Source organism: Quercus robur, chromosome 4 (genome assembly GCF_932294415.1).
Source record: "Quercus robur chromosome 4, dhQueRobu3.1, whole genome shotgun sequence".
NCBI lineage: Eukaryota > Viridiplantae > Streptophyta > Magnoliopsida > Fagales > Fagaceae > Quercus > Quercus robur.
Genome location: NC_065537.1, coordinates 14949816 through 14958716, shown reverse-complemented (window position 1 = coordinate 14958716; position 8901 = coordinate 14949816). Strand labels below are relative to the sequence as shown.

Below are 8901 nucleotides of genomic sequence, written 5' to 3'. Positions count from 1 at the left end.
GATTTGATTCTCTTGGGTGCTGATCATCAAGATCAATTATGTGAAATGCAGAATTCCAGCCTAAAAAAACTAGTTGTGTGAAATGCAAAAAGCATCAGAATAGGTGTACGATTGCATTTGGGTGACTACTAAATCCAAATTTTTTTTTGAAACCCTTCTTCATATATTTTTAATGGGAAGTTACAAATACATCTTGTGTGCCTTGAACCCAAGATCTTACCCTCCATCCTATTATTGAGGGAGGAGGAAATGCCATTTGAGATACACCTTATCACATAACCCTTCTTCAAATATCTTTCAATAAATAAATGGTTGTAGTTGAAGACCATCAGCATCTAACAAAATAAAAACAACACCACCAAGAAGCCATATAGATGACTTACAAATTTTGAATGAGGGTGACTTATAATAAGATTAAATCCGTAAGATTTCCAAGTTCCTTTGGAACTGTCCCTGATAATGCATTGATGCCAAAACTCCTAATTTTTTAAACATCAGAAGAAAGAGAGAGTTTAACTAACATTAGATGTACTATGTCCTCTGAGTTTCAAACCAAAATTCAGATAGGCTTACAGGTACTGCATGCGATATAGATTGCCAATGGATGCGGACAGGTTACCAGTCAAGTAATTTTGGTCCAAATACCTGTAAGAAATATTGGAAACTTAGCACATTTAATAGAATATAATGAAAATGAACCATCCGGGAAAACTAGTACACTACATCTACTACAAATTTCTAGTGGTTGACATGATGCAGTACACTTTCAAGGTCTAAGTTCAATCCCAGCTTACATGAAAAAGGGGTAATCAATATTCATGCAAAAAGCAAGTAAACGAACATATAAAGAAGAAATCATACAGATTGAAGAGGAAAGTCAACGTCCACAGTTCATCTGGGATTACACCAACAACATCTAGGGCATAAACCTTCCTGCAAAGGAAATAAATAAATAAGTAAAAAATAAAATCAACCATGAAAGGAAAGATTCATATACTGAACTGAAGATGTTGAAGATATTTTGAAGTGTAGGTTCTGAAACTCACCAAATTTTGCAGAACTTTTCAAAAAAAATTAATTTTAAAGCAAAAAATGGGATATTATCATATGAAATAATTGTGCTTTAGTTTGTATATGAATTTAATTTGTGGATCACTAAAACTATAAGCTTAGTAAAGGAGGCAGATTGAATTACTACTCAAGAATATTAGTAATTAACATCATACAAGTTCTCTACAAGAGCAATGTTTACATATAATGGTAGGTTGTCAATTAATATTGCTTAATGGCCATAGAGCTTAGTGGCATTCTGCTCTCTTCTTATGGGGTTAGATCCGAGGGTTGAACTTGAATCCCCTTAACTTACACTTTGCAAAAGTAATACATATAATGTTGAGGCTTGATCTGATTATCCTTTGCAAGGATTTTATTCTTTTGTTTGCATTAAACGGCATCTCAATTTGTGCTTGTATACTCCAATGGCATAGAATTAAAGGTTCATTGTACAAAACACACTTCTACTAGTGAAATGTGGTACAAGGAGAAAATAAGCATAGGAGAAGATCAAAATTAACTGTCAATTCATAGAATCCTAGAAACCACATGAGGAATATTAATGTAGAAAATACACAAAAAGACACAAGAACTCATCTCTTCATTTTATCTTCAATTCCTTTCCCCATTTCAACACTGTGAGATTCAGTTCAAGTAAAGTCCCCATTTTAATGCCATGCGAATTTATTTAGACAAATTTTATCTTTTTCATATTTTGGTCATCATATATGTGAGAATGAACATGAGATTTTCTTTTAAGAGAATATTTTGACAAGGTCTCCTTGCTCCCTGACCTCTCCTTAGTCCTCAGGATTCTATGGCCAATTTCATGCAAAAATTCAATAAGTTTAAAGAACACACATCTGTCATAGTACTTGGTTTGACTGACATATGCCACCAACTTAAATTGGTGCATGAGGATTCATTTCATCAAAATTTTAAGCTGCAAATTTACTTCAATTATTTATGCTCAATTTGGTGGTACCTATTTGTATGATATTACATGCTCAAAACCCTTTTATAATAAAATAAAAAAGCACATGGGAGCACCATATATATAAGGGCACCCCCATGACAGCTTGGCTCTTTTAATTAACAAAATGATGACTTGGGTGTGTGTGTATATATATATATATATATATATATATATAAAATAAAGGGACATACGCAATAAAGGGGTTGTGTTTTTTTTTTTTTTTTTTTTGCTGAATATAAAGGGGTTGTGTTTGTGCCATTGTGGTCACGGCCGGGGTATATAAAAGTTATTAATTAAATGCTCGAAGAGCTCTAAAACCATTAAAACAAAACAAAATAAAACAAAAACTGGTCCAATAACCAGATGTTACCGATAGGTATGTAATAACTAAAAAATTTAACGGATTAGGATTTCTGCACTGCACAGTGGCAAGTGGCAACTGACACATCAAATTATTAAAAAAAAAAAAGGAAAAAAGAAAAAAAATTGCTACTTTTCTCTGCCACTCTATAAAGGTACCTAAAAGATGAGCATAAAAAATAAGTATTTTTTCCACGTGGATATTGTGACTCTTCATGGAACCCGTAAGTACTTTTTTAGCAGAAATAATTTCAAAATTGGGTCTCACGGTATTATTTATACATTTAAAAATTATTTTGTTATAGTATTTTCAGTTTTCAGTAATAAGCGATATCTAAACACACCCTTAATGTGCGTTTGGCTTCAGCTTAAAAAGTCAGCTTATTTTACTATTTAGCTTATTTTTGCTATTATTCAGGAGTCTCATTGCAATTTTTGATACTATTCATAGGTCTCACTATACTATTTCAAATAACTTTTATAATTATTTACAGTACTTTAAAAAAAAAAAAGTTTTTAATTTCAACAAAATAAACAGATCCTAACATTTTTTTTTTGCCAAACTTACACTTAGCTACTTTGTTTTGCCATTAGTTGATATTATATCCAACAGTTTTGATACTAATTTTTTAACCAATATCGAGCAATAACCTTCCACCTTTTCAACAACCAATCAGATAAAAATTATAATAGAGGAGATCCCCTGGCTTATTGGTTTTTTATTAATAAAAAATATATATATTGAGATAAAATAATAGAGAGACGGACAATTTACCAATTGAACTAGAAAAAATCGAATCATGCAATTAATTTTTTATTTTTATTTTTTAACTATGAGGATTCGAAAGAAAGAAACGTACAACTGCATGCAATCAAATTCAAAATTAAATATCATTGTGATTAGCTTCTGAAACAATTAATAGCCAGCAAAGGCCGTTTACTCTGATACTATATACATACCCCTCCAAAACTTTGCTGCTGTATGTTCTTACTTAGCGTGTCTTTTTGCATTATTCTCTCTCTCCTCTTTTTTTTTTTTTTTTATTCCATCCCAAAATAAAAATGTTATGTATTCCCCCCCACACCCCCCCCCCAAAAAAAAAAAAAAAAAACTATCAAATCATTCAGACCCATTACAGTTTCAACTGCAAAAGAAATCGCACTAGCTGTCTATTTAAAAAAAAAAAAAACCTAACCCAATTTTAAAGGGTAAAAACTGCAAACTTAGGGTCTCCTTGGTCTCCCCCCCCCCCCCCCCCAAAAAAGTTAAAAATTCATACGGAACCACATGTTGTCTATTATGTAGGGAATTTAACCAAAATCCCAACCTGTGAGAAACAAAAACAAATAGAGAAAACACACGTCAAAGAAAAATAATCACACGCACAAGACAATATTTACGTGGTTCGGCAATTTGCCTACGTCCACGGAGTTGCAGGGATTTCACTATGATCAGGGAAAATACAATAGTGCACAAGAACACTCTCAAGAAACCCAAATCCCAATTACATCCTAGCACTCTCTCACAGAAAAAATAAGAATAGAAGCTGACTGCCTCTCTTTTCTCTATTTCCTCTCATGTGGCTCCTTACTAGGTTAATTAGAATTTCTCTCTAATCTCACACGGCTGCACTTAAAATGTAATATATATATATATATATATATATATATTAAGGTCAAAGCCGGCTGGAGTAAACTTTCCTATTACAAATAGGATTTGGTCAATAGTGACCGACGTGGGCTTGTGGCAATTCAAGCCACACGGCCCACTTCAACATATTATTTATGGTTCATCATCCCAAAAAACAATTTATCGTTTGTCAAATTTAGGTAATAATTAATCTAATGATATTGATATCTTTTATAATGTTTCTTCCTATGATTCGAATCCTAACTCCCATTTCCCCATCTATCTAATTAAAAAAAATTTGGTTTGCTTATCAAGAAGCTTGTAGGCTGTAGCTTATTGTTACTCTTCCGTCTCCCCCATGTAAATAATCTAATTCTAACCCTTCCTCTCACATTTTTTGGAAGAAAAAAAAAAAAATACAAACATGATTATATCCAAATTTAATCTTGCTTTCAAAAGAAAAACTGAACTCTACATATATGTATTAACTATATGTAAAAATCTAACAAGTGATTCAAAAATCTAATAAGTAAAATTGCATGCTGGACATTGCACCCAAAAAAAAATTCTTTACTTTTTTTTTAATATAATTACCAGGCCTTTGTTTTTAAAAAATAAAAAAAATAAAATTGTATGCCGGGCATGATCTGCACATAGGGGATAGCTATTTGATTATTTACTTATAAATAGATGATTATATATCCGAAATTAGGACGCACCCAAGCCCCACTATTTACTACAAGTTGTCAGCACAAATGTAAATCTTATCATTGAAAAGATGATAATATGAAAAGTACAATATCTATTTTGCAGTGATAGCATGCATGATTCGTTTGTTTGTATGACATATGAGTATGTGACTTATTATTTCAGCTCTTATCTAGATTTGCTAGCTACAGCACAATCAGATTCTAAAATAGCTTGCAATTTATACACTTTTACTTCAACAATTACATAAATCAAACACAGTTTTCGGAATTCATTTTTTAATTATAAGTTATAACTCAAAAAAAAAAAAAAAAAAAGCAATTTTGTATTGCTGTTCATATGTAAACTATGCAGAAGACAACAAAGCACTCAGCCAAGAACTATAACATATGTATCAAACTGTGCGTGTGTGTGTTTGTGAGAGAGAGAGAGAGAGAGAGAGAGAGAGAGAGAGAGAGAGAGAGAGAGAGAGAGGCACGCCTTCAGCAGGATCTGTAGCAGCTTGGGTTCGATTTTGAGCTTGAGCTAACTCAAAAAGTTGGCCAAAGATGCAAGCAACACAAAAAGCTAAAACTAGAAGAGGTGATGATCCTACCATGACTGACTTCAATTTTTTCTCTATATGGGATTCATTAACAAAATAGAAGTGCAATGAGAGATATTACAAAAGGGCTAGAGAGAGAGAAGAATAGAGGAAGATAAAAAGCTTCTCATACAGATATGCAAAGCCACCACACCAGACTATCTACTCTGACTATAAATGCATTTCTTACAATATACAAATTCCCATGTTCAATTATCCATTAGTAAATAAACTAAACTTAAAAATGCCAATATCTAGAAACAGAAAGTTGACCATTGTTTATAAAACACTACATATATAATTGATAAATTCATGCGGTTTATAGAACACTACATCATGCCCCACTGGCGCCCCTAGCTATTGGCAACTTGGTAGCTCGAGATTCACAAACCGGACCCTATTGGTGGCAACTTGGTAGCTAGTAAGTATAAGTTGTATAACTTATAAGGCATTATTCACAACTTGGCATCTAGGCTCTCTTCTCTAGTCATGACTCGTTGGCATTGACCTTGTTTTTGTTTTGTTATGAGTTATATTAACTTTTTGTACTTTGTTAATTGCTTTTCAAATGTTGAATTTTCTTTTATTCATAGAAAGGGAATGTATCTACACATTTGTTCGTCCGCTGGGCAATTCTTATAAACTGGTCTAGGCCAGTTAATTATTTTGTTAATTAATTTGGTAATGTATCTACACATTTGTTTGCTCAATGAGCAGCTCTTGTAAACTGGTTTGGGCCGATTCTCATCTTCAATCTACCTTCTCATGTATTTCAGGCCTATGTTAGAGATGGTTCCAAGCCCAATCTTTTGTTTCTCCCTTGTTTCAAGTTGAGTTTTTTGAATAATAAAGTATTTATTCAACAAAAAAAAAAGAAAAAAAAAAGACAATTGTTAATAAATCCATTTTAGGAAAATTTTGACATAACTTTTATAAAAAATATAAAAAACCGTCAAAATAATTTTTTTTTTCTTTTCCCACAAAAAAAATTTAAAAAAAATTTCTTAAATTAATACTCTCAAGGCATCCGTTTACGTTTCCCCTCATTTATTTGTGCAAGTCTCAGGACTTGATCATCATGACCCTTAAGATCATTTGCATTGCAGATTTTTTTTCATTATATTTTAACATAAAAACCCATGTTTTTATTTTACATATTTATTTTTCAAAACATCACACATCAGATTATCTATTTTATTCTATATTTTCCTATTAAAATATTAACTTTTCTTGATTTTTTAAAGGAAAATGTGAAGGGATGCCTTAAGGGCATTGGTTTAGGAACTATTTTAATAAATTTTTATAGAAAAAAATGATTAATTATTTTAACGGCTCTTCATATTTTTCATGAAAATTGTGCCAAAACTTTCCTAAAATGATTTATTAACAATTGTCTTAAGAGCAACTATTAATCAACTGTGCTATTTCAAATGTCATTTTAATACACTAAAACCTACTTTATCTATTTTAACACACCACTTTACAAAAAATTCTACATCATATCTTCTATTATAGGATTAACACATTAAAATAATATAACTAATTCATTAAAATAATATAAACAAACCAATAAAAATATTGATTTATTTATTTATTTCACTTTATCACTTTATCATTGTGAAAATTACTTGCTCAGTAGAAGTTATAATGACTGAGGTATAGTTGTGGTCCTTGTGGATTATAATTTCTCCTCTTTAGATGTCCATCAGTGTATGGTAATTTTATCTTCTTTATATTCCTTATCATGCTCTTTCGGATCTTCTTTGGATGAAGTTGCGACTATAGCTATATCTATAGTTAAAGAGTCCTCAAATGACTTTAAAGAGGAGAGAGAGATAGAGGGTGATGGGTGAGAGAAGAGAAGAAGAAGAACATATGATCATACAGTGCCATTGATAGAGCAGTACTGTAGCAAATGCCAATTTTATTTTGGGCATTTGACACATCTAATGAGGACTGGTTTTTGGTGTTTGGTATGCCAAATGCCAAAAATTTAGCATTTGGGACACCTGATACTAATGTTTTTAAGAGCATTAGTATTGGGGTGTAAAACCCCAAAATGGCTATTTTAGCAACGCACACTCTCAAATTAAGCTTTACATGGGTGTATATTGCTAAAAGTTTTTAGCAATTGTGAAAGCAAGTTTGTATTTATTTCATACTCTCACTTCTCTCTCCTCTCTCCTCTTTGACTCTCTCATTCTTTGTCTCTCTCTCTCTCTCTCTATTATTTTATTTTATTATGTTGTATGTAAAAATAAGAAATGGGATGTTGGTTATATTATTAAATGAGTTGGTAAAATAGGTAAAGTAGCTTTTTAGAGTGTAAAATATGTATTTTTTTAGTAACCTGGATGTGAATGCTCTAATATACTATTTAGGGTCAACTACATGTATTCTTTTTCTCATTTTATTATATCCGAAACTAGGGAGAGTTAAGGACCAAAACTGTAATTCTTTTTCTCTATCTTTTTGTAAACTTAAAAAGTTTTAGATAGTTATTTTTTACCCTTTACGTGATGTAGATTGTAGAGAGCTCTCTTTATAGGATTGAATGAGACTAGATCTAGTTAAGTGTTCTAATAGGAATTATTTCTCTAATTTGCTTCCCTGGGCCTAACACACCAAGAATTCTTGTAGATCAAAGTTATTGGTAGCCAATCAAGTAGTATCCTTCTTTGGTGTAACTTGAATACAACACAAGATTGTTTGGGAAATTAAATCTCTTCATTCCTTGTTGGGTTATATATAGACCCCAGTAAATTAATTCAATCACCTAAGTTGATTAGATTAAATTATATGCAAATAATGTGGAGGCACAAAAAATCACCAAATAATCTAGAGTGCAATGGAAAATAAAATTGATATGGTAATTTGTTGACTAATGGGGAAAACATTCATAAGGCAAAAATCTCATCAGGTGATTTTCAGATCACTACTCTCAAGAATTACTAATCAAAATCAAAAGATTACAAGTACAAGGAATTTTACCCCTACCCAGTCTATACTAAAGTGCCAATTACAGTTGAATCCGTACTCCAATTCTCAATTGGACTTGATCTTGTAGAAGACTTCTTACCTTTGCACAAATCTTCAATCTATGTCTAACAGCTTTACATGAAACCCAATATGTGACTAACTCCATAACAACCATTTTGATTGTTGTAGTTGATTTGTAGTAGGTTCACATAAAAACACCAATAAGATCTTCAATTGTTGGTGCCATAGACTTTGCTTGGTACAGAACCTGAAAGTGCACACTAGCTACAAGATCTTTTTCTTCTACTTTCTGAACTCACAAGTTCAAAAGATGGAGGCTAGGACCTCAATAAGAAAACCTTATGAAACTCTCTAAGGTTAGGGTATTCTTTCTCTACCACCTTATTTAAATAGGAGCTTAATGGGCCTTTTAAATGAGCTTTCCTATTCCTATTAGGTTTACACAATCCCATAAACAATAGCTAATTAGAATCCAAATATTGTAGGCTATATTATGAAATCTGTCAGTTTGATAGATTGAGATAGGTATCGAGGTTCATTAAACCTTGATAGATCGAAGGTGTCGAGCTAGGTATCAAGACGTGCAAATTT

The 8901-nt window shown here is 31.8% G+C and overlaps 1 long non-coding RNA gene across 1 annotated transcript; it reads right to left on the bottom strand.

The window, feature by feature from the left end:
- Window positions 1–402: 402 nt before the first annotated feature.
- Window positions 403–933, bottom strand: LOC126720668 (uncharacterized). Its single transcript, XR_007653595.1, has 3 exons — window positions 862–933; window positions 574–645; window positions 403–479 (listed from the first exon to the last, which is right to left on the bottom strand). It is a non-coding gene; the product is annotated as an uncharacterized LOC126720668 (long non-coding RNA).
- Window positions 934–8901: the final 7968 nt, after the last annotated feature.